We start from the raw sequence: 26,618 nt of genomic DNA, 5'->3' as shown, positions 1-26,618 counted from the left end.
TTGTCCTTCTCTCTACTAATTGCCCTCTATTTCTTCCTTCATATGATATTTTCAATTGTATTTCTTTTCACATCTTAAGGTAAGTATGCATATTGCTTAATTGGTATTTTTCACAAGATGAAGCAAAAATTATCCTATAATATTGGTTTAGTTTTTTTTTCCCAATTTCAGGATGCACAGCTTTCATATATAAATTTCTTGGATACACGTGGAATCCATTCTATCTTTAACATTATTGAATTTTTGGATATATAAGATGTTGAACATCAAGATGGGTTGGGTTTTGATATACGATCCAATATAAAAGGGTAGATTTGTGATTTATAATTTGAGTTAATACTTTATTTATATTAAAGGTATTTTGTTTTCTACAGTGTTGATCTTTGCTTTTCTTTCAGTGCTTTGCAAGAATGTAAGAGGAAAGAATACTTTTTTGTTCAATTGTCCATTTCTGCCTGTAACACTTGGAACGGTACCTATCCCATTGCTGGTACTGGGATTTGAGAGGAAACTTTTAATAACATTCCTTTAAAACATTGTATTATTGAATAAAAAGAAGACAAATGACAGGTGAATGGATAGTTTTTTACTAATAAAGATGTTGGGTGACATATTTTGGTGCAGAAACAAAGAGATGTCTAGCACTGAACCACAACACTAAGCAAAGCTGTCCAGACATAAAGAAGGGCTGGGAAATGACAGGCCTGTTTTTTCTACATGGCAATGAATACTTCATGCATAAAGTGGCACTGAGGATGTAGAACACCTCTTTAAGAGATCCAGGCAGATAGCCTAAGCAAAGCACTCACCCATCCTAAAGATACTAAGGACTTAAGTCACTATGTTTGCTCTGTTGAGAATTTGTACAATATTTTTTGTACAAAGTATTTTTGAATGAATGGATGCATGAATAATTTGGGAGCATTACAAAGTTGCTACAGGGTGCATGGGCAGTTCTGTGATAGAACGCTCGCCTTCCATATGGGAGACACAGGTTCAATTCCCAGACTATGTACCAAAAAAGAGTTGCTACTTCTCCTCAAGATCAACAGTGTAGGTATGTTTATAATATATTTCATCTCCATTTCATGACACAGTTTCTACTGACTCCATATTTCAGTCCACTATGAAATGTGATTTTGTTGACTTTTTTCACTTACTATATGTCCATATAAATTATTTGATCATATAAGTTATTTTAATTCATCTGTTGGCAGCTTCTATATGCAACAATTCTCTTAGGCCATCTCTTACTGTGATATTTTGAAAGAATGTATGCATTTATAATATTATAAGGATCATAACTGGATTCCCTGAAAGCGTATAGGCATTCCTCAGTATCTCATCAAGTTGGGGAAACTTATTCCCCTTTTTCGCTTGTTTCCTTTTTTATCCTGATTCTAAATATTTAAATTGAATTACAAATAGTGAGAATGACATTTGTTAAACCATTGTTATATTTATTTTTGTTTAACCACACTTTGAGCATTCTAAAACACTAAAATGAAGTTTCTTAATTAATTCTCATTGAATTAAATCAGAAAATTATTTTTCATATCATTTGCTTTTTCCTCTTTACTAATAATATTAATTTCTTCTCTTATAGAAACAATCAAACACTCAGTGGGACAAAGAAGAAATTGTAAAAGAAATCAATAAATATCTCAAGAAAAATGACAATGAGAATATAGCATATCAAAACTTATGGAATGCAGTAAAGGCAGTGCTAGGAGGAAAAATTGTATCCCTAAACACCTACACTAAAAAAGAAGGAAAGAATGAAAATAAAAGACCTAAGGAAACACTTAAACTAAATAAAGAAGAGCAAACTAACCTCAAATCAAGCAAAAGGAAAGAAGCAAACATTAGTCAGAAATAAATTAAATGGAGAACCAAAAAACAATAGATTCAATAAAACCAAAATTTGATTTTTTGAGGATCAATAAAATTAACAAACTCTTTGCTACACTGAAAATTTAAAAACAGAGAAAACACAAATAAATAAATTCAGAAATGAGAGGGGTGACATTACTACTGACCCCTCAGAAGTAAAAAGGAGCATAAAAGGATACTAGAACAACTAACTGTGGGTCAAAAAATTAAACATGCTAGATAAAATGGACAAATTTCAAAAATTACATGAATCCTACCCTGGCTCTAGAAGAAATAGAAGACCTCAAAAGGCCAGTTACAAGAAAGGTGATTGAATCTAACATCAAAACCCTCCACAAAAAGAAAGGCCCAGGACCAGATGGCTTCACAGGTGATGCTACCTATCATTTCAAGAAGTATTAATATCAATTAGGCTCAAACTCTTTCAAAAAATTGAAGAACACTACCTAAATCATTCTATTATTCCAACATCATCCTAAGACCAAAGCCAGATAAATATACTGTAAGAAAAGACCTGGGTTCAATTCCTGGTGCCTGCCCATGTAAAAAAAAAAGTTCCTCAACATAATAAAGGACATATGTGATAAAAACACATTGACATCATACACAATGGTGAAAGACTGAAAGATTTCCCTCTAAGATTTGGAACTATGCAATGATGCCCACATCCAATACTGTTATTCAACATCATGCTTGAAGTTCTACTAGAGAAATTAGGAAATAAAATGCATTCACATTGAAAAGAGAGAATTAAAACATTCATTCTTTGCAGATAATATGATCCTGTATAAATAAATTTCCAGAAACTCAATAACAAAACTACCAGAGCTAATAAATGAGCTCATCAAAGTAGTGAGATATAAGACCATCATGCAAAAATCAGTAGTTTTTCTATGCACTAGTAATGAGCATTCAGAAGAGGAAATTTAGAGAAAAATATTCCATTTACAATGGCAACTAAAAGAATCAAATATCATGGAATAAATTAACCAAATATATAAAGGACTTGTATTCAGAAAACTACAAAACATTGCTAAAGGAATCAAAGAAAAATTAAATAAATTGAAGGACATTCCACGTTCATGTCTTGGAAGAATAAATATTGATAGAAGTCACTTCTACCAAAATTGATTTACAAATTCAATGCAATCCAAATCAAAATACCAACAGCTGACATTGAAGAAATAGAAAGGGAAGTTATCAAATTTGTTTGGAAGTTTAAGATGCCCAGAATAGCCAGAAACATCCTGAAAAAGAAGAAAGAAGTTGAAGGACTCACACTTCCTGACTTCAAAGCACATTGCAGACAGTGATTAAACAACCTGGACCTGACATGAAGATAAACATATTGATTAATGGAAGCAACTGAGAATTCAGAAATAGACCTGCACACTTTTCAACAATTGATGGCTCACAAGGCTGCCAGGTCCACTCTACCGGGACAGAACAGTCTCTTCAACAAATGGTGCTGGAAGAAATGGATGATATCTATACCAAAGATCTAAGAGGATCACAATCCCATGACATACAAAAATTACTTCAAAACAGATCAAAGACCAAAATATAAGTGATAGGAACATAAAATTCCTTGAAGAAAATGTATGGAGGCATCTGTAAGAAATTGGGGTATGCAAAGGTTTATTAGATTTTACACCCAAAGCACAAGCAATGAAAGAAAGAATATGTAAATGAAAACTCATCAAAATTGAATACTTTAGTGCTTCAAAGGACTTTTCCAAGAAAGTGAAAAGGCAGCCTTCTCAATGGGAAAAAATATTTGGAAACCACATACTCAGTAAGTGTTTACTATCCAGATATTATAAAGAAATCCTAAACTCAATGATAAAATGTCAAACCCGATAAAAAAATGGGCAAAAGACAAAGACTGAACGGATATTTTCCAAAGAGAAAATATTAATGGCTAACATTTACATGAAGAAATGCTCAGCATTACTACCTTTTAGGGAAATGTAAATCAAAATCATGAGGTTTCATTTCACACCTACTAGAATGGCCAATATTTGAATGGCCAATAAAACAAAAAACTGCAAATGTTGAGAAAATGAAAAAATACAAGTGTTGGAGAAGATATGGAGAAATAGGGACACTCATTTACTGCTGGTGGAAATGTAAAATGGTGCAGCTGCTGTAGAAGACAGTTTTGACATTTCTCAGGAAGCTAAGTATAGAACTGCCATATGATGCAGCAATCCTGTTACTGGGTATATACCCAGAAGTACTGAAAGCAGGACATGAACAGACATCTGCACACCAATGTTCATAGCATCACTATTCACAACTGCCAAAAGATGGAAACAACTGGAGTGTCCATCAACAGATGAAGGATGAACATAAATATGACTGAACGCTATTCAGCTGTAAAAAGGAATAAATTCTTGATGCCTGCAACAACACTGATGAACCTTCAGTACATTATGCTGTGTTAAATAGGCCAGACACAAAATGACAAATATTTTATGATCTCACTAATGTGAATTAATAATAAACAAAGTCATAGAGTTATAATCTAGGATATAGGTTACCAGGACATAGGAGTGTAGAGAATGGGGAGCTGATGCATATTTTTTGTAGAACTTTTAATTACATTGATTCATAATATTTTGATATGGATAAAAGGTAATGTTACCACATTATTGTGAGTCTAATTAGAACTGTTAATTTGTGTGATTGTGGTTAAAAGGGAAAGTTTAAAGTAACGTGTGTCACTAGAAGGAAAGCCAGATAACATGAACTAGAACAAATGTATGATGTTATTACAAGATGTTAATAATAGGGTGATAGTTTGGAAAAGTTATACCTAAAACAAACTATGGACTAGAGTTAACAATATTTTAAAATTCTTTCATCAACTGTAAAATTGTCTCCACACTTATTTTGATAGTTGCAAGTCATTTAATACCTCTTTCTTACTGAAAGTAATGAACATCATCCAATATAAAAATGATTCTTGAAAAAATGCTCATAAAGGGATAAACAGTGGGGTTTTTTGTTCTACAAAGTGAGCTGCTTTTTAAAGTCCCAGCTCTGTGACATTTATATATACACTTCAATTGTTCTCCTCAGCAAACTTGAAATTGCATTAAGCCATACCATGCAGCCATGTTAGCTATAATTGTGGCAAAAATACTGAATCCATTTCATTACACAGCAGAATCAACAATAGCTGAAATATAATTTAAAAATTTCCAGTCTAACAGTAACTATAACTTTCTGAATTCTCATCAATGAGCATATATCAGTTTTGAAATTAGAAAGTGAATGGGATAAACACAGTGTTTAAATGCTTTGTTGCTTTTTGTTGTTGTTGTTGTTTTTAATGCCTAATTGCCACAAGTCTCATTAAGGATCAGGGACCCCAGTGGGACTCAGGCCCTAGGAGTGCAATGCAGGAGACCAAGCTGACTACAACTCCCTGTCCTAGAAAGTATTGACATCTAGAAACTCCCTCCAGCTAGTCCCTCTTAACTTTGAGGATTTGTCAAAGAGTATGCATATTATTGAGTATGTTCAATGTTTATAACCTAGGTTGGCTTGCTTAAGGACAGTAGGAAAGATAATGGAGAGGAAATAAACCAAACTCCAGGAGGCCTCTGAAGGAGTGGTAGGAAGTCTGTTGACATTTTTGTCAATAAAGGGATATATTTCAGGAAGTTGTTTCAAGTAGGCCCCATGTTTTTAATCAAATCACTTTATTCAAGATTTAGATAAAGGAAAATGTATTAAAATATGTTTAAAGGTATGAAAAGATGTCTGCTTTAACAATACTGTTGTAGCAGTCTCTGAGTATTGGGAGTGCAGATGCAATGCTTTCAAATTATATGTTTTCTTTTACTTCATAACTAACTCATAACACTCACTGCAACAAAATTTGCATGGGCTTTGCTAGGTGGAGTAATGGTTTAAGATCTGAAGTATGCATTTAATTAAGGCCAGGGTAACCCTAACTATAGATAAGGATAACATAATGATCATCTAGTTAAGGTTGTTGTAGAGTAGAAATTTTGTCTTTAGGGAAAGTCTTCTGATAACTTTTACTCTAGGCGAACACATTAATGAAGGACGATCTTTAAAATGAGATGTTCATTCTAATTCAATTTCTGAGTATGGAGCTTTTTCAGAATGTCAATTGTTTTATTTAGTTATTTGATAAAATTGAGAAGCCACATTGCCAAATGGTTGAAAGTGCTACTTATAGAGTCATAACAGATTTGTTTTAAATTCCAGCTCTAAAGTGAAATGACTCTGAGTATTCAAGAAGTTTGCTGGTAAAGGGATTAGTTAGCATAATGCTTGGAATATAGTAAGCAACTCAGTAAATGTTAGTAATTATTAAGGATTGTAAATTTTATTGAGCACTTATTCTGTGTCAGATCTGTACTAGGTGTTAGAGATAAAGAACTGATATAATATTCTTCCCAGAAACCTGGCACAGAATATTATTTTTCCCCTCATTATCATTAAACAGTTGTCATCTATATATTGAGTAATAGCAGTCTTCATACAACTTAATTCTTCATTCACTTAGCTTCGTGTCTGGCTATTGTCCTGCTATAATTTATTGACATTTCTCATACTGCTACTATAACAGGTATGGGGAATATGACATGTACATAAGAAATTAGTTACCTTCAGGAACTGTATAGTATGAAGTTTTTTCTTTTAATTCAATATTTAATTTAATAATTAATGAATATAATTTTTCTTAGCACACACAAAAATAGGCACTACACCAATGCTAAGTTTCAATAATAAAGGGCTATAATGATTAAGAGATTTTTTTTGGGAGGAATGAAAGTGTTCTAAAATTATGCTGATGAATGCATTATTCTTGTTCATTATGCTGTGAGCCAGTGATTGTACACTTTGCATGGATTGCATGCTATGTGACTATACATTAATTTGGACTGTGACTATATCTCAATAAAACTGCTTTAAAAATAAAAGAAATAAACCTTGGACACAATAAGGCAGTGGGAAGAAATATTATAAATTACTGAAAAAAAATAGTTACCAAACAAGACTGATTATACCCAGAGAACCTCTCTTTCAAAATTGAAGGAGAGATTAAGATATTTAAAGACAAACAAAAGCTGAGTATGCATCACCACTTGATCTATAATGCCAGCAAAGCTAAAGTGTGTTCTTAAAACTGAAAGGAAAGGACACAAGACCAATAATCAAAGCATCATGAAAAGATACAGATTTCCAGTAAGATAATTATGTTGGTAATTATAAATTCCAGTACTATTTTATTATATTTTTGGTATGTCACTCCACACATAGAATTTAACAAGTATATGCATTAAAGTAATGACAAACATGGTTTTATACTCACAAGGAATAAACACATAATTTGTGACAAGAACTTTATAAAGAAGGGAAAACAGAGAAACACAGGAACAAAGTTTATAGGTGATATTGAAGTTAGATTGGAATCAAATCTAAAGAGATTATTAGATTCAGGATTACAAAAAAAGGAAATAAGAAGTATTCTTAGTGTTTCTGGAGTAGTCCATTAAAAATTTCAACTAAATTAAAAGGGAGGAAGTAATGAAATAATAATTAAGGTACAAAAAAAGTATGACTTACAAAAATCAAATACCAGAATGGCAGAAGTCCTGAATTATCAGGAGTTAAATGTAAATGTCTTAAATTTCTCAAGCAGAAATTGCAGTTATCCCTTCTACATCATGACTTTTTCCATCACATATTCAATATACCACACATTAGTATAAGAAATTTTTCTTTTTTTTTTTGCATGGGCAGGAACCAGAATTGGAACCTGGGTCTCCAGCATGACAGGCAAGAATTCTGCAGCTGAGCCACCATTACAGCACCCAAAATAAGAATTAAAGGAAATTTTCAGGAGAGTTTTGCAGAAGCTGCAGGTGACTCATGAAGGCCATGAGACAACAAATGTTTTGCAACTCAAAAATGTATAAAATTTGTATATACTACTATATAATATCCATGTCATTTTTTAATACCAATAAGTTATTATAAACAGAAGAGAAAAATTCAGACTTATTCTCTGATATGAGAGAGGGTCAAAAAATTTTATGCACATTTTCTGCATTGTGGGGGCACTGCTTTCTCCTCCAACCCCTGTGATGTGGAAAGTAGAACTTTATTCTACTTACAAGAGACACACTTTAAATTCAAAGACAAGCAAGTTAAAGGTAAAGGGATGGAAAAATATTCCATGAATATTGTGATCAAAACAGAGTGGGGATGGTTAAATAATCAGCAGACAAAATAAACTAAAAGCCAAATATTCTTAGCAGGAACAAAGAAAGACCCTATATATATGGATAAAAGGATCAATTACAAAAATAACTAGGATATGTGAACTCTGTTTTAAAAGATACAATAGCCAGAAGCTAGAGAAAAGGGGAGTAATTACCTAATACACATAGAATTTTAATATAAGGTTGAATTTATATGTTTGGAAACAGATAAAGGTAAAGATAATTTGTTATTGGGATTAAAAGTAATAGTTCTAATTGGAGAAATTGGGACAGAGAGAATGGGGTGGATGTGCTCAGTCATGACTCCACTTACCCCCACAGCTGGCTTGGGAAGATTTTGCCTTCGGCTTTGCAGATGGGTGTGTCCATGGTGAACTTGGAAGATAACAGATGTGCTTTCCCTATACACAGATGCCACTTAGCGGAGGAAAAGTGTCTACTCCCCACCTCCGAGATACACTGCTGTGAATTTTTTTTTTTTTAAGCAAGAACTGGGCTGGGGAAGGGAGAGATCTGGAGTGTGCTGGTCTGATATCCAACCAGTGAAAGAGACCTTTTTGGGTCCTAGGGCCACTCCCCTCCCCCATGGAGGTCTAAAGACTGCAGGTATGTGCAGACAGACAGGTGAGGCAGAGGAGGCCAGACAAGTTGAATGCCATGACTGACCTCCAGACATTTCTAGACTGTCTGTATGTGAGTGAAGCTGAAATATCCAGTCCTACGGTTCCACGTCATCAGGGGAGGGGGAGTAGCAGTGGTGGAGTCAGGACATAACTAGAGATCCATGGGCCACCCAGAGAAGTCTCTGTTGGGGGGCTGCTGCTTGTCCCAGGGTTGGCAGATTTTGGCACATGCCAGAGTTGATGGCCCTGGCTGGAGTCCCATTGGGCTTTCACTTGATTTGGTAAGGGTCAGGTGGGCCTAAGTGGATGAGAGAGTTCAAGAGCACCATCTGCTGGGGAGAAAAGGAAAACCCAGTTTGACAAATTACTTATCTGCCTAGCTCTCAAACAAAGTTGTAATTCCAATCCTCCCTTTGAGATTAGGGTCTTGGTCTCACAGGGAAAGACTAATAACCCAAATCCAAAAGGGGATCTTCAAAATTAATTCAAGTAGACCCAAAATCTTAGACGTGGGAAGGAAATAAATCAGCAAAGTAACCTACTTAAAACATTAAAATGCCCTGTTCACACTGTTCACAACAGAAGATCATAAAGCATGGGAAGACCAGGCAGGTATAGCTCAGCCAAATGACCAAATTAAGTCACCCAAGAGGACATAGAATTTGGAAAGGCTGAGTAAGCTTGTTCAGAATGAGGTAAAAAGACATCAAGAACACACTGGGGGAGCAAAAAGTAGAGGTAGATATGGCTCAGCCAAATGACCAAATTGAATCATCTGAGGGGACTTAGAATTTGTATCAACAAATAAAGGCTGTTCAGAGATATGAAGGATATCAAGTAGAAACTAGAGGAACATGAAGAATTTGAAAGACCAAATAGAAAAATATCAGACATCACAGAGATGAAAGATAATGCAGACCAAATTAAAAACAGATAAATTGAGTAGACGGAAATACCAGTGGTCAATGAAAGGGAGTGGTAAGGGGTATGACATGTATGAGTTTTTTTATTTTTTCTTCTTTTGCTAGAGAGATGCAAATGTTCAAAAAAATGATTACAGTGATGGATATACAACTATGTGATGATATTGTGAGCCACTGATTATAACTATGTCAAGAATGTTTGTATGTTTGTTGGTTGTTTACAATAAAAGTATTTAAAAAAAAGTAATAGTTCTCTATTGTTGGCAAGTTTGGTTGAAAGTAGTTGTTTAGAGTCATAATAAGTCATTGATTAACATTGCAAATATAATCAATTTCTTGTATGAATTAGTACAACTATACAACACTTGTATAAAGAGCTAATAATAAGTGGCATATGGGGAAAATATCTATTGCCATCTATGGACTAGAGTTAACAGTAATACCTCAATATTATTTCATCAACAATAACAAGTATACCAAACCAACTCTAGAGGTCAACAATAGAGGAGATAGTGGAAATGGGATGTTCTGGTTTTTCTCTTTTATATGTCTATGTGTTGTTTCTCTTTCTGGAGCAATGAAAATGGTCTAAAACTGAGTGTGATGATGATGGAACTATGAGGTGAAGCTACTGTGAGACTGATGGGAGAAATAGGTGACTCCATATTAGTAGTAAAAGACTTCAATATATCACTTTATGTAATCCACACTGCAGACCAAAAGAAACAGAGATCTTGAATAATAATATGTACCACATAGATGTGGCAGACATATATAGTTGTATATAATATATACAGAATGGGAGAAATATATAAAACAAATATATTTGAAAACAACAGAGTAAGTATTTTTCTCAAGTACTCAAGGATCATTCTCTAGGACAGACTATATATTATATCACAAATACACTGGAATACAAATTTCAATAAATTTTGAAAGATTGAAATCATATAAAGACTTTGACTGAACAAAATAAAATGAAACTAATTATCAGTAAAGAGAACATGAAAATTTACAAATATGTGGAAGTTAAGCAATGCACTCATAAAACATCAATGTGACAAAGAAGAAATCACCAGGAAATTTGGAAATATCTTAAGATGAATGAAAAGGAAAATACAAAATAATCAGACATGACAAATATTAGATAGACTAATAAAGAAACAAAAAGAGAGGATGCAAATAACAAAAATCACTTGAACTGAAAGGGGGAATATTACTGCTGAATTTACAGAAATAAAAGAGATTGTAAGAAGATATTAAGAACGATTCTGTGCTAATAAATTAGGTAACAGATAAAATAGACAAATTCTCAGAGAAATACAAATTGACTAAATTTATTCAATAAGAAATATAATTTCAAAAGACCAAGAACAATTAAGTATTATATCAGTCATCAAAAACTTCCCAATTGGTGGTGCAACAGTGGTTCAGTGGCAGAATTCTCACCTGCCATGCTGGAGACCTAGATTCAATTCCCAGAGCCTGCCCATGCACACACACAAAAAACCCTCCCAATGCAACAATGTCTAGGACAGTATAGCTTCATTAATGATTTAAGTAGAATTTCTCCAAAGAAAATACAAATAGCCAATAGCACATTAAAAGATATTCAGCATCATTGGTTATCAGAGAAATGCAAATCAAAAGCAAAATGAGATTATCACTTTCCATCCTGTACATGACTATTGCTAACCAAGTCAAAAATAATAAATGTTGATGAAGATACAGAGAAATAGGAATCCTGATATTATTGCTAGCAGCATTGTAAAATGGTACAGACATGTGGAAGCTAGTTGGGCAGTGCTATAGAATGTTGAAACCAGAATTCTCATAAGACCTAGCAATCCCACTTCTTGGTATATACTCAAAAGAACTGAAGGCAGGAACATTGATAAATATGGTATACCAATGTTTATGGCAGCATTGTTCAAAGGGGTTAAAAGGTGGAAGCAACCCATGTCCCTTAATAGACAAATGAGTAAACAAAAAGCAGTATACAAATGTTCTGGAGCAGCTAGAAGGAAAAATATGAAATGGTGGTATGGTAGCACATGACAAACTCTGGGATCTGTCTTGTAACTACTTGCTAAAGAGTGCTTTCAAAACTATTGCTTTTGTCTTTCTTTGCTTTGCATAGATATACATATATTTTATTATGTTATTAAAAAGTTAAAAAATAAAATGCAACTAAGTTCAATAGCTAACAATAATACTGTAATATTCTGTCATTAATTGTAACAAAGTCACCATACCAAAGCTAACTGTCAATATTAGGAGGATATAAGGGGTGTGGTATATTTTTGGAAGAAATAACAAGGTTCTTATATTGACAGTGATGATGAGTGCGTAACTATGTGATTATAACAAAAGCCATTGATTGTGCACTTAGAATCAATTGTATAGAGAGTAAATAAAAACTGTTTAAAAAAGTGGTATACATACAATGGAATATCATTCAGCTGTAAAAGTGAATGAAGCTCTAATACATACTATAACATGAATAAATCATGAAGGTAACATATTGTGTAAAATAAGCCTGACACAAAATGACAAATATTGTAAGAACTTGCTTATGCAAAATAACTAAAAGAAAGAAATTTCATAGTGACCAAAGGCTGCTGTGTTACCAAATTATGTTAAGTTACCAAAGTCTGGAGGGGTATAGAGGGACAGGGAATTGTTGTTTGATGTTGATGGAGAAGTTGAGATAATGGACATTGGCAATGGTAACACAATGTCATGAATGTAACTGAACCAATTGAAATGTCCACTTGAAAGTGGTTAAATGGGAAATTGTAGGTAGTTTAAGTGGTACCACAAGAACAAGTTTCTAAAAATCACAGTGGCACTTCACTTTCATGAGAATGGCTACTATTAAAATAAAACAAAATAAATACTCACAATGAGGCAGTGAATTAGAGACCCTTGTACATTTCTGGTGGAAATATAAAATGATGCAACCACTGTGTGAAAGAGTTTGGAGGTTCCTCAAATAGTTAAACATACAACTCTCATCTGACCTGGCATACTACTTATGGGTATTGTGCTGGTTTGAAAGGAAGTATGCCCCCTAGAAAATCCATGTTTTAACCAAAATTCCATTTCATAAAGGTAGAATGGTCTCTGTTCAATATGTATCTTTGAGACTGTGATTGGATCATCTCCCTGGATGATGTGATTTAGTCAAGAATAGTTGTTAAACTGGATTAGGGGATGACATGTCTCCACCCATTTGAGTGGGTCTTCATTAGTTTCTGAAGTCCTATAAAAGAGGAAATATTTTGGAGAAAGAGAGATTTAGAGAGATTCAGAGAATGCTGCAGCACCACGAAGCAGAGATCCCACGACCCACCGACCTTGGAGATGCAGAAGGAAAATGCCTCCTGGGGAGCTTCATGAAACCGGAAGCCAGGAGAGGAAGCTAGCAGATGATGCCGTATTTGCCATGTGCCCTTCCAGCTGAGAGAGAAGCCCTGACTGTGTTCACCATGTGCCTTGTCACTTAAGAGAGAAACCCTGAACTTCATTGGCCTTCTTGAACTAAGGTATCTTTCCCTGGATGCCTTTGATTGGACATTTCTATAGACTTGTTTTAATCGGGGCATTTTCTCAGACTTAGAACTGTAAACTAGCAACTCATTAAATTCCCCCTTTTAAAAGCCATTCTGTTTCTGGTATATTGCATTCCGGCAGCTAGCAAACTAGAACAGGTATATTCCTCTAAGAATGGGGAACTCAAACAGTTAGTTATACAGAAGTACTTATAGAAATGGTTTTCTTATAGTCAAAAGATGGAAGCAATCCAAGGATGCATCAATGGAAGAGATAAAATGCATTGCATATACAGACAATGGAATATTATTCAGCTGTAGAATGAAATTCGGACATATGGTACAATATGGTCAAACTAGGAGACATCACATGGGATGAAATGTCAGGCACACAGAGACATACTGTATGATTTCACTCATTTGAAATAACTGAAATAAGCAAGTTCAGAGACAGAAAATAGATTAACACTTATCTGGTGCAGGATAGATGTGCAACAGTGAATTAATGTACAATGGGTACAAGGTTTCTGCTTAGGGTAAAGGGAAAGTTCTGGAAATGGATGGTGATGAGCACAGTCCAACACTGTCTATGTAATTAAGCTCAGTGAACATTATTCTTAAGAGTGTTTGATATGGTACCATAGATGTTGTATATACGCTTCCACAATTTAAAGAAAGGGCAACAAAAGTGTCAAGGACAATTAAATGCAATGCATACACAAGATTGGATCTAATAATGTAGAAAAATCTTGAAAAGACCTTGTTGGACATATGAAAAAAATTGGAAAACAGAATATGACTTGTAACAATATTAAATGTATTTAACTTGTTAATTCTACATAAGGCAGTTACATTAGTGATTATCCTAGTTCTAAGGATAGTTGCATAGAAGTATTGTGCACAAGGACAATGGTGTATCAATCTATTCTAGCCAGCCAAACATGGAAAGGCACAAGGCAGTATCTGCTGGCAATCTCTCTAGGTTTCAGGTTTCAAATAGCTTTCCCAGGGTTGATTCCCTTCTGCAGCTCCAAAGTTCTGGGCTGAGCTGTGAGTGCTGAGATGAGGTATGATGAGCTGCTTGGGTATATGCTGCATTGAGCTCTCTCTTTTAAGCTTCCCATGAATTGAATTAAACATCACTCATTGACAAAGGCACTCCCTTCAGAGACTGCAGATGTAATCAGCCATAGATGAGTTTCACAAGCTAATGATTCAAATCCACAGCCACGGAACTAGGCACCACCACCTGGCCAAGTTGACACCTGTACCTAACTACCATTCCAAACTACTATCAAATGTTTGGGAATGAGAAAGACCTAAAGGAAGAAAGAAGGAATGGCAAATATGGGAAAATACAAAAAATGTTAAATCAGGATATAAGTGACAGGGGTGTATTTTGATATTCTTTATTTTTTGCATTTGCCCTGTGTGCCAGTTTGAAAGGATTTATGCACCCTAGAAAACCATGCTTTAATCTTAGTACAATTTTGTGGAGACAGCCTTTCTTTAGACCCTGTTTGGCACTGTATGTTGTGAACTTGATTAGATTACTGAGATACTGCATGCAAATAATACCAAAATATTAAATAGGCACACTGTAATAATAGATAAGATTAAAACATTGTTACAAAAAACAAACAACTACTATATATAAATATTAAAGTGTCAACTTATCAAGAACATCTAAAAATTATAAGCTTTAATGCAAGAAACAACAAAGTACCAAAGTATATGGAGGAAGAAATAAATGTATGTCTATTTGAATAGACATATAATTCTCTATTATGGTAGATAGTTCTAACACAATAGTTGGAAAGCTAAATTTCTCATTTCACAAATGAATAGAAAAACTAGACAGGTGATTGATGAAGTAAAGGACAACATGATACACAAGCTAGTTCCAGCAGAATATTCATTCTTCTGAGGTCCATGTGGAACATTTCCAGAATAGACCATGTTACTCTATAAAATACATAAAAACATTGAAAACATAAGTATCTTCTTTGACTGAAGTGGAATGAAATTAGAAATCAATGACAGAAGGGAAAGTGGGAAGTGCTACAAATATGTGAAAATTGACCAACACAATCAACCAAAGGGTCACAGAGAAAGCATGAAGAATATTAGAAAACACTTTGAGATATACAAAAGTGAATACACAACATAACTTATAGGATGCTCTGAAAACCTTCCTAATACAAACACCCATATTTAAAAAGAATAACAATTTTAAATTGATACCAAAATTTACATCTTAAGGAAATAGAAAAAGAAGAACTACCTAAGCCCATATCTGGTAGAAGGAAGGAAATAAAGATTAGATCAGAGATGAATTAGAGAATTGAAAATTAGAACCAACACAACTAAAAGTTGGTCTTTGAAAAGATTAACCAAATTGAAAATCTTATACCTAGACAAAGAATAAAAGAGAGAAGAAACAATTCACTAAAGTTAGTAGCAAATGATGACATTTCTAACCTTACAGAAATAAAATGGGTTTTAAGAAAACACTATAAACATTTCTGATGGAACAAATTAGATATCTTTGACAACATGGGCCAATTCCCAGAAACACACATTGTCTACATTTATTATATTTACTCTTAAAAGTTTACTTTTTTTAAAAAAAAGTACATATTAAAAAAAAATTTTTTTAGGTTATCAAGGGTTTTACTTTTATATTACTCATAGTTTTATGTCACCCTTTGTCTTTCTAGCTTAGCTGTTATGCAACATTTTTAAGGGAATTAATCATCTCTTTGAGTCAAGGCTGTATTAGTCAATGAAAATATAGAGGCAAACAAAACAGTCAATTGTCTGTCCTGTTGTGTTTAAGTTTAGTTTACAAAGGATAACTTAAAGTTAAAAAATAGCAATGTTAACTTGTGCACATTGTATATAAGGACTTCATTTTTGAGGAGGGAAAATCTTCTTGGGAAGAATAGGTGTGTTTGGTGAAACCTGAAGTATTCAGCTGGGCAAAGTCCTGGAAAATTTGCTTGGTTTACAAACTGGTTTAATGGGAAAATGCACAAAATCCCTGCAACAATAGACTGCGCTTCACAAAAACTAAGACTGGAATGGACTGCAGGCAATTGGGATGGACTGGATGGCAAAGGGTGACAGAGAGAAGTATTCAGGGTCTGAAGACAATTGTAAGCCCTATGGCTCTTGTTCAAAGAACAGTGTATATGCGTGGACAAATTTAAAGAATGACATGATGAGATATCTATGTCCAAGTGAGCCCTTTATGTTTAAGTTGTGCTGACATAAGGACTAAAGAGGTATATTAAGAGAAAATTTAGAAGAGTATTGGTGAATTTTAAATATCCAAAGATGGATGCCTATGAACCTTAATGAAAGAAATTAGACATGTATCATAGGATGAACCATGGAATTGAAATCAGGTATAATTTACTACTCTCTCTTTGAATCCCACCTAGACTAAGGACAGGTGACTTACTTGGAACCTCACTTGAATCAGCTTGCAGGAGATCCTATCAGTGCAATCTGGTACAGCTTAAGCATCAAAATAAATAACAGATGAGAACACACTGAATAAAATAGAATACATGAATCTTGAGTACTATAACATAGCCAGTGAACAAGCAAGCCCTTTATAAGGTAGAAAGCCAAATAAAATATAGAAGCACTGTTAGAAATGGAAAAAATAACCAGTTAGCAACTATTAGAGTGGTGGTTGACTGGGTTGAAAGGATGGGGGGGTGAAGGATGAGTGGAGATGACAGCATTGATATAATCTCAAAATACGTCTTTGTAAAATATTATTATAATACAAAGCTAAAGCATATTTTGTATATGGAAGAACTTGCAAAATTTCAACAGGGTATCAATTTCATCTCACCAATGGCTGAGGAAAGTGGATTTCTGATCACTCTAGATGGACTGCAGTGAATAAAGCATAGCATCAAGCTAGGTTTCTACTGGGGATGTAGGGCCTAAATCTCAAAAGGGAACACTGGGAAGATCAAGGTTGGGGTTCATATATGCTCCTTAAATTTGTCAAAGATGTGAAAATGAAAGAACCACAGGAGGCACTCCATATTGAATTTAACAGGAAAAATAGATATTTTTGAGACAGTTTGTGAAGGGTGGAACAGTGGCTAAAAGTTGAAGGGGTGCGTGAGTGGGTTTATAGCATTGAAGCAAAGTTGATTTCTAATTTGAAGTTTTCTAAGAGCATGTCTTTGTTTTGTAGATAAATATAGTGGAGTATTTTTATGAAATGTTTGTCAGTGACCAAATATATTAGTAAATTATGATAAAATTAGAACAGCTGGAGAAACTTAGTAATGGGATCAGGAACTTTTCATACCTAGAAACTTACTCTTGTAATTTTTTATACATTTGATATTATTTCAAAATAAATTACTTCAAAAACACCCATGTCCCTCTCCCAACATCCCAGCAGACCTTATTAGGGCATTAATTAGAAATCATTCCCTTTCTAAACTACTTTTTGGAGTATGAACATCAATGTTACATGACTATTGAGAACATGGTTACATATTTTCATTCATTTGGAATGCTGTTTATGTCTTTCAATGATATTTTATGGTTTTCTTCACATAGGACTTTTCTTGTTAAATTTATCTTACTTGTTTATGTTGCTGTTGTAGACAAGACATTTCCTTCAACTTCTATTTCTAGTTCTTGCTAGCTTTTCTCTGGTTTACTCCTATTGTGGAGAAAAACTATTATTAATTTTGTGTGTAGCCATTTTACCCAATTGTCTGATTAATTTTAGTTTTGCTTTTAAACTATAGAACTTTGTGTTTTCTAAGTCTATAAACATGTTATTGGCAAAAGAAAACCAGCACATATCAATTATACAAAATTTTTAGTCTTAATGTATTTCTTTATCAGAAGCAATGCAATATTCAATAATAATGACATTAGTAGCAAAAAAAGAGAAAGAAATGTTTACAAAGAACAAATGCTCTAAATGGAAAATTTCAAGATTAATTTTTAAAAAAGTCATCAGTATTCTACCTTTATATTTTTCTCCAGAGTAGATGCTTTGGTTATTATTCCCTTCTTCATATTGAGTAATGGACTTTCTATTACAAAATATGCAATTATATTTCTTTCCATGATGCCTGAGTTGCAAAAAAACTCAAAAACATAGTTTATCTTCCTATATAATGTAAATATGAAAATTAAATATTTTGCAATTTTATAAAATAAAACATCCATGTCACTACCATGGCACTAAGGTATTCAGAGGCCAAATCTACCTAAATGCAATTCAACCAAAATTTTGAAGCAATCAGCCTTTTAAGAGTCTGGATGTTATTAAGTAGGAAATATGTCATTATATTAATAGCACTATATTAATAGCACTATGGTGTCTTGAATGATTTGGGCTCTTTGTGGGAACGGTGAGGTGTTTGCACTCAAGTTTCACACAGAAACTTCTTCCTCTGTTACATGTTTTGGAGACTGCCTGCACTATATCCCAGGTTGAAAGCCATGGAGAAAACCATGTATTATATACATCCATTCTCCAAGCCAGGGATGTCTTACTCTAGAATTTCTTGTGCTCACTCTGCCTTCAAGAGGTGGATCAGATTTTAGTCATATTTCTGTACTTGGCCTTTTTTGCCTGACTGTGTTTGTGTGTTTGAGGGGATTATCTATCTTTTTCCATTTCAATAGTCTTTTGATAGATATTAGTGACTTTTTGTAGATATTAGGGGAATGAGGTTGTGACTTGATCACAGCAGGGATTTGCTGATGAAGAAGTCCTATGGGCTATGAAATGTGAGGGTTTATCTTTATGTGTTAAGCTGGGAGGGTAGCACATGTAACCAAGGCACTGATTCTTGTTGAAAGTAATTACAAACATATATGAAATTTATTAGTCTGAGATGATATACTGCACCATGAGAAATCAGTTAATAAATCTGAACAAAATTCCAAATAATATAAAAAGGTAGATGGTTCTTAGCTTTATACCCCCTACACCATATATCATTAAAGTGAAATTCAACTAGACATGAATAGACATTCAAATTTCAAAGTACAGAAGGAGAAAAGAAATTGAAAATGGTTCATAATCTTTTTTTTTTGCATGGGTAGGCTCTGGGAATCAAACCCTGGTCTCTGGCACAGCAGGCAAGAACTCTGCCAGTGAGCCACTGTTGCCCACCTAGTTGATAACCTTTTGAAATATTGATTCTCAGAGGAAATAGGCACATACAAAATGATAAGATTGTAGACTTACTTATTTCACCTTTCCAAGGAAATATACAAAAGTAAACTAAGTGCAGACTCAGAATTTGAATTTTCAACAAGAGAAATTTACTTTCAATGAACACATCTGAATTACAAAAAAAAAAAAAAAAAACAGCTTCTGACATGGACCTTCAATAAACTCATAATTTAAGTGCCACACAAATTTCATCTTAAATAGTTTAAACAGTATGCAATACTAGCTACTTAAAATCACAATACTATCTTAAATATCAAAAACTAGTTTCTGCTCATGCATGAGCTTTACTCAATGCAAGTATATCCTCACTTGAAGTTTGAATATTTGTTAAATTCACATAGCAAATAACCAACTTAAAGTGTACAATTGGTTCAAGGGCATTTCGGTCATTCTCATGTCATGCAAGTATCACCTGTATTGATCTATCTATATAAATAGTATAGTATCAGTAACACTAAAACAAAAGTATTTCAGAAAGCTAAACTTAAAAGTGACTGAGGATCATCACTTGGTCATGAGAAAATTGTAAAGTATAGCATTTGAAAATAAGAAAAATTTAAAATGCATATTTCAAAAATTTTACTCAGAAGTTTGCTTTCATTAAAGCTATCAAAGAAAAATTATTATGAAGGATGGAATTTGGGGTAACTAACATTTAACATTAATATTGGGAGTTGTATTACCTATACTTGCAAAGTCTTCAATATGTTGTTCAATTATGTAATTTTAGCAGGAAAAAATTAAACAAAAAGAGAAATAATAGAGGCATATACCTGTGAGCACCATTTTCTCGGTGAGCACTTTTACCGGACTCTGATAAGGCTCAGCCAGAACTGTTCTGTCCCTCTCCTGCTCCACCGGAAGGCTGAAATATTTTGCATATCAATTTCAGTATTTTAGAATGATTTTTCCCTGTCTTTGAATCTCTATTAGGATTGTCGCTCGGAAGAGTCCTGACTGCATAAAAAAATCCCAGTTTCCGACCTGGCAAAGCCCCCCGACAAGCAGACACTTTGCTACGATACCTCTTGCTAAGAAAGTAGAGAATGAACTACGTGCATAAAATGAAGGTTCTGTGCTTGCTATTTAGAAATAAATCTCACAGAACAGCAACAAAGTCCGCCCCCCTCAGTCTAGGCATGAACAGGAAGCTATTTACTCACGTGGCTGTACTCCAAGTATTCCCAGAGCTATACGGGCGCCTCCTCTGTGTGTCCCATGGGAAGAAATTGTTTCTCCTTCCTGTGGCTGTGGTGGCGTTGCGGCGGGGGAAGAACCAGCACCGAGGTTTGGTCAGAAAAGGCATTTTCGCGCCCCCTCTGCTGGTCGGCGGTCCACAGTGCAGGAAGCTTTGGGCTCTGCTTCATTGGAAAAACGTGGCTACTCCCTCGATGACTGAATAACTGAGTCTGTGTTCAGACTGTTCACTACCCGGAGACTGAGGCTGGGTGAAGTGAACTCCTCAGCACAGTTAATATTGAAGGTTTAGAAAGAAAGACCTGCAGAAGTAATGAGAGTTCTGTAACTTCCTCTCTATGACCTGACTCCTCTGTCCACATCATGCTTTTGTCCCCACCCCCACCTGTCTGGACAATTCCAGGATAAAACCCCTGGTGCATCACAAAGGGTGTCTGTGACCTCCCATGTGACCTCCTACTTTGGCCCCACTTAGCCAGAGTCCTTGCTGCCACCATGGCACCGATTTTCTGCCTTAACCAGTTTAGAGATAGCCACAGCTCTGCTGATGCATTTGTTGGACATCAATGTAGGTGATTTGCCCAGGATCTCACTGCCACCTGGAAGCATGGCAGGCCTGATCCCATGTTCCCAGCTCAGGGTACACAGAGTTCCAAGGATCAAAACAGCTTAGGAGGGGCTGTTTAAGTCATAAGGAGTGGTGATTGAAGTCCCTTCTCCACAGCTTTTTCTTTGAACCTGACCCATGGAATCCCTGCCAAGTGCTCACTGGAATGGGGGTTGGAGGGGCTTCATGATATAAGTAAAGAACCTCTTCTTTTTTCATTCTTGTGAATTTATTATATATGCTGCTATTATATGTAAACTTTGTTCCAAGGAAGTGAACTATGAACAATTATATTTGCAAATCTTGTTTTATGCGGAGAAAAAAAAAGATACTCCTGAAAGACTTTATATCATAGTATCTGATCCACCTCAAGCTCCTTGTAGTCCTGCAAGGTGTAATCAAGTGCCTGAATATTGGTCTCTATCTGACACTGTGTCTCTACTATGTCTTCACCTCTCTCTGCATCTCTGTCACCATCCATATATAAAGAGAAGAAGACCAGAACCTGACTCAGAGGGCTGCCAGGAGGTTTGTGGGAACCAATTAAAGAGCTGAGAATAATATCTGTGCTTTCTTTGAACTCTTGTATGGTCTATTCTGAATTTTTAAAACTCTGTGAGCAAGTCTCAGGGTGACAATTTTCCATATATGTCTCCCCTTGATACATTGTGTTGCAGTTCTTGCATCAGACTTAAGATGTGCATGGTTCATCCATGTTTTTCCATCTACCTCTTTGTAGTATTGACAAGGCAAATGAAATCACGTCTCTATATATCTGTTGTTGGTGTGTGAAATTAGAATATTTCCAATGGGAAGCGCCTGGGAGAGTAAGAATGAATCATTTAATCTGAGGATTAATCATCAAAATCTGTTGGTATAGCAGTGTTGCAGCAGGAGTTTGCTGACTCCATAACACATGGCTGACATGCAAAATCCATATTCCCCTGTGCTTTGGTCCCATCTCTCCATCCTACCTTTTAACCATGAACTACAGGTTACCAAGATAATGTGATAACATCCCTTTTACTTGACCACTCCCATGGAAAACATAATTAAAATGTCTTCCTATGCATAGTGGTTTGGTAGAGATTTATGGGTAGGAGAAATGAGAGACTGAATTTCCCAACTTCTGAGTGCTTTCATACCCCCTAATGTTGTTAACTCACACATTCTGGAAAAGCTCTCCTATATACTTCTACTTACAAATCTTTACACTCCAAGTTGGAGAAAAGCCCTGAGGATGCTGAAGTGGGAGGTGGGGAGTTGAAGGTGGGGAAAAAGTGCAGTCCCCATGATCTGGAACCTGGAAACATGAAAGGCCCTAGAAAAAATCCAAAATGGTTGCCACAAAACTATGTTTTCTTCAGGTCACTGAATAAGAGATCAGGGGAGATAGGATGCTAGCTATGATTTCATATACACAGTGCCATATTTTTAGATAAGAAAATAAAAGAAAGAAAGAAGGGCAGATTATTCCAAAGATATTTTCCATTTTCCAAAACAGGAGCAACTGCACACAATATAATTCACAGAATGTGTTGAATGTACAATATGAATGTATTTTCAAGATGCCATTGCTTCTCTTAGAGCTGAGCCTCCTTGAAGTTGGCTATCCTTGAAGTGAGGTATTTGCAGTCTAACTCAGAGACCAAGATGGTTCTTGACATTTGAAATTTATAGTTCATTTAACAGAGTACTGTGTAGAGCTGGCACTGAACAATTATGTTGAAAATTGAAAATTTTAATATATATATTATATGTATGTATTTGTATATATGTGTATGCATTGCATGTATAAATCAATAAAAATAAATAAATGTATAAACACATGTGAATTTATTCATATGTGCATAAATAAACATCTTTATATGTATTTTGGAACCAAAGGGTATGAAGAATTTGTATAACAGAAGTATTTGCCTCTCTAAGATGAAAAAATATATAAAAGATCACTTTTATTGATGTAACAGAGGGATTTGAAATATTTAGCCTCCATGTGTAACTGAAGATAGCTGGACCACCCAAAATTATGTTTGGAACTTTCTTTCAAGGGCTTTCCTGGGAATAACTGGGAAGGCTTTTCCTGTCATTATGATTCACAACTCAGTGATATCAGCTGCATTGCCTTGATTTCAGTGCCAGGTCTATCCCTTCTTAGATGGTTCATTTTGGGCAACTTGCTTATCCTATCTGTCCTTCCATTTACTCTTTAGAAAGTCAATTGATTGTAACAGTGTCCAGCTCAGAAGATTAATAAGAAAAGGAATATTGGCAGTGTATGGGTAGTTCAGTGGTAAAATGCTCACTGTCATGTGGGAAACCGAGGTTCAAGTCCTAGCCCATGCACCCCCCAAAAAAAAGGTAAAAATAAATAAATAAATAAAAAAAAGGTGAGTGTTGTAAAATACTTAGAACAGTTCATGACATATTTCATTTAAACATTAGCTTGTTACTACAATCATTCTCAAAGCAATCTTGGCAGAAGATCATAGTTCACAACTTCACAAACAAATGAATTACCCATCTCCTGTGAACCCCTCTTCCATTCCCAATGGGAACATTCCATGATTCAGATATTTCCATGATTCCATGGTAAAAGGACTGGTCACATCATACTATCCTGTCACAATGGGAGGTTTTATATATATATATATATATATATATATATATATATATATATATATTATTTTTTTACAGGAGCAGGCACTAAGAAATGAGCAAGGGTCTCCAGCAAGGCAGGTGAGAATTCTGCCACTGAGCCACCATTGCACCACCCTGGGAGGATATTTTTATGAGACTACTTCAGTTAAGTTGTAGCCCCATCCATCATGGGGCTTTGTAGAATCTTGTATGTTGCCCAAGGTACTCTTTAGGATTGACAGCAATGGTTTTACTTGGGGGTTGGAAAGTTATGATAGGTAGCAATGTTTAACTGAAGCTTGCATAAGAGTGTCCTCCAGAGTAGTCTCTTGACTTTATTTGAACTCTCTGAGCCACTGATACTTTATTAGTTACTCTTCTTTTCCCCATTTTGGTCAGGAAGGTATTGTTGATCCTACAGTGCCAAGTCCATGCTTATCCCTGAGAGTCATCTCCCATGCTCCCAGGGAGATTTTCACCATGGATGTCATGTCCCACATAGGTGGGAGGGCAAAGATTTCCCTTGCAGAGTTGAGCTTAGAAAGAGTGTGGCCACATATGAACAACAAAAGAGCTCCTCCAGAAGTGACTCAGGCATACCTATAGGTGGGCTAAGTTTCTCCACTACTTATATAAGCTTTGTAAGAGTAAGCCTCAAGATCAAAGGCTTGGCCTATTGATTTGGGTGTCCCTAAGGTTTCAGAGGATTCCCTAATGATAAAGTTTAACAGCTCCATATTTTTTTCTCCCATCCCTCAAGGAACTTTGCCATAACTTTTTAATTATCTGCTTAATATATCATAGGGTGTATCTAGGCATTACATTAAGCCAATCAGGATTAAAGACACTCATTCTCATTCTGGGCTCCCTGTGTTTCAGTTGTTCAAATGAGATACCAAATAGATTATTTATTTGATTAGATTATTTGATACCGAAAATTTAGGCTCCAGACAAAAGAAATCTTTCTTCCTTTGGTTGCAAAAAGTAGATGTGGTTCTAAAATATAGACAATGTCTTCCTTAACCCTGTGTTCTGAATTACTTTAATCCTGACCAATCAGCCTCATTATTATCTCTAAATAACAGATTTTAGATATATAAAACATCCTCTCAAAATCCAGAAATAGTAATTACCACTCCAGAACAAATGTGTCTGCTAGAAGAGCTTGCAATCAAGGCCCCCATTTTCCTATAAGCATTTTCTAAAGGAAACCACACAATAATTTTTCTTTTATTTCTGGCTCATTTTTGTGCCACCAAATGTATCACAGGTTCATTCATATTAATGCATACCTCACAACTTCATTCCCTTTTGTAGCAGCACAATATTCCATCATATGTATACTCCATCATTCCCCAATCTACTCTCGATCAGTGTATCCTTCAGACACTTGCATTCATTAGGCATCATGTATAATGTTCAAAGTTCACAGTCCATCAAAACTCTCAATTTTTGACAATTTCATTGTTCCCAAGAGAAAGAAAACCAATAAACACTCTTGCCAAATAGGAAACCTAAACTTCCCCTTAATTCTTGTCCCTCCCTCCATTATTTACCCATGTTGTTGCTGTGGTACTGTGCATGTTTTACTTTTAAACACACCCCATAGCATGTAATAGCAGTTTCCCCCCTGCTAGGGGGACTTAAACACTCTTTGTACAGTCATGCCTTTGTAGTAGTTCTTGCAAGAACTTATTCATATTTCTAGAATTAATCAGTGAGACACACAGGTCTAAACAATCACTTTCAATCATGATCACCTTCTTATAGACCCAGTATAGAACTACCTTCACTTCCATCTATTCCTTTACATCTGAATTTAACCTCATTAGGTAACCAATCATCCATCTCTAGCCTCTGTGTATCTCCAATTACCATATATTCTGTATTATAAGCCTCTGATTTTACCTTTATCATAGTCATAAAAGTGGAGTCATGCTGTATCTATATATTTGTGTCTGGCTTTTTTCACACAGTATTTTGTCCTCAATGCTCATCCATTTTGCCATGTGCTTCAGAATGACATTTTGTCTTATTGCTGCATAATATTCCATCTATGTATATACCATGTTTTATTAATCAAGCCATCTGTTGATGACATTTTGGATTGTATCTATTTTTTGGTGATTGTGAATAATGCTGCTATGAACATTGGTGTGCAAATGTCTCTTTGTGTCACTGCTTTCAGCTCTTCTGGCTATGTACCAAGTAGTGATATTGCTGGGTCATAGTGCAACTTGAGATTTAGTTCCTAAAGAAGTACCAAACTGTCTTCCACAGTGACTGTACCATTATACATTCCCACCAGCAGTGCATAGGTGTTCCAATTTCTTCACATTCCCTCAAACATTTGTAGTGTCCTTTTTGTTTAATAGCGGCCATTCTTATAGAGTGTGAGATGGTATCTCATTATATTCTTGATCTGTATTTCCCTTATAGCTAATGAAAAGGAACATCTTTTCATGTGCTTTTGAGCCATCTATGTTTGCTCTTCAGAAAAATGCCTATTCATATCTTTAGTCTATTTTGTAATTGGATTGTTTGTTCTTTTGTTGTTGAGTTGTATGATTTCTTTAACTATACAGGATACCAAACCTTTGTGCAATGTGTGATTTCTGAAAATCTCTCTTTATATGGCTGTGTCATTACATTTTGACAAAGTATTTTGAGGTGC

The 26,618-nt window shown here is 34.9% G+C and overlaps 1 protein-coding gene across 5 annotated transcripts in view; it reads right to left on the bottom strand.

The window, feature by feature from the left end:
• The window catches only part of LOC143650877 (uncharacterized), an 80,721-nt gene extending 59,652 nt beyond the window's left edge, over positions 1-21,069 (bottom strand). For 2 of the 5 annotated variants that reach the window (XM_077122188.1, XM_077122192.1), the window contains exons 1-3: positions 20,664-21,069; positions 20,274-20,365; positions 17,885-17,964 (exon numbers count right to left, since the gene is read on the bottom strand). The gene's annotated coding sequence lies outside the window, so the exon portion shown is untranslated. The other 3 variants (XM_077122189.1, XM_077122190.1, XM_077122191.1) reach the window with 3 other exon arrangements.
• Between the last annotated feature and the right edge of the window lie 5,549 nt (positions 21,070-26,618).

Source organism: Tamandua tetradactyla, chromosome 11 (genome assembly GCF_023851605.1).
Source record: "Tamandua tetradactyla isolate mTamTet1 chromosome 11, mTamTet1.pri, whole genome shotgun sequence".
Classification (NCBI taxonomy): domain Eukaryota; kingdom Metazoa; phylum Chordata; class Mammalia; order Pilosa; family Myrmecophagidae; genus Tamandua; species Tamandua tetradactyla.
This window is presented reverse-complemented; position numbering and strand designations above follow the sequence as displayed.